The sequence below is a fragment of the Nanorana parkeri genome, unplaced genomic scaffold, assembly GCF_000935625.1.
Source record: "Nanorana parkeri isolate BGI_ZX_2015 unplaced genomic scaffold, ASM93562v1 scaffold2007, whole genome shotgun sequence".
Taxonomy (NCBI): Eukaryota; Metazoa; Chordata; class Amphibia; order Anura; family Dicroglossidae; genus Nanorana; species Nanorana parkeri.
The window spans coordinates 57,978-58,874 of record NW_017308275.1 but is presented as its reverse complement, the minus strand read 5'-3'; the positions used below and the strand labels follow the sequence as shown (position 1 = coordinate 58,874).

At 49.8% G+C, this 897-nt stretch overlaps 1 protein-coding gene across 1 annotated transcript in view; it reads left to right on the top strand.

The window, feature by feature from the left end:
* Positions 1-897, top strand: part of EEF1D (eukaryotic translation elongation factor 1 delta) — a 37,717-nt gene that overhangs the window by 32,429 nt on the left and 4,391 nt on the right. The gene's annotated exons all lie outside the window — the stretch shown is intronic.

The following is an 897-nucleotide window of genomic DNA, read 5'->3' as shown; positions in this document are numbered from 1 at the left end:
GGTGGGTGGTGGGGGGGGCGTGGGGGGGGGGGGTGAGACATCTATTGTCTGCCACATACAATGCTGTGTGAACACCTCTCGCTGGGCAACTTAACTGTCAGCTCCCAACATGCCAATGCAGTCTATCCAAGAGGTCTCTGACCCTGTGATGGTTATGATAGATTATGTTGATATGGACGGATGATTCACCAGATTTATTCCCAGAGACTTTTTGTACAAGTCATTCTGAAATGAGAAAGCTGGTCGTATGTTCAGCGAAACATGCAGGACGTCCAGGTGCCTTGATTTTGTTTTTTTGCAGATATACCATTATTTATTATTATTATTATACAGGATTTATAGAGCGCCAACAGTTTGCGCAGCGCTTTACAATATAAGGAAGACATTACAATCACAAGACAAGATGGTAAGGAGGGCCCTGCCCCTGAGAGCTTACAATCTAAAAGGGAGGGGCCAGTGATACACGAGGAGGGAGCTGTGTGGGGATGAATTGTATGAGAGCGTGATGGTTGAGCGGTTAGGTTGAGGTGGGATCGGCTTCCCTGAAGAGATGAGTCTTTAGGGAACGCTTAAAGGCAGTCAGAGTGGGAGATAGATGGACAGTGTGGGGTAAAGAGTTCCAGGGGATGGGAGAGACTCTAGAGAAGTCCTGGAGGCAAGCATGGGAGGAGTGGACGAGGGAGCTGGAAAGCAGGAGGTCTCGGGATGAGCGGAGGGGACGGTTAGGGTTATGCATTGAGACAAGGTTGGAGATATATCCGGGGGCAGAGTTGTGGACGGCTTTGTAAGTGGTTGTGAATATTTTTAATTTTATCCTTTGGGCGAGTGGAAGCCAGTGTAGGGATTGGCAGAGGGGGGCGGGGGATGGAAGCCAGTGCAGGGATTGACAGGGGGGCG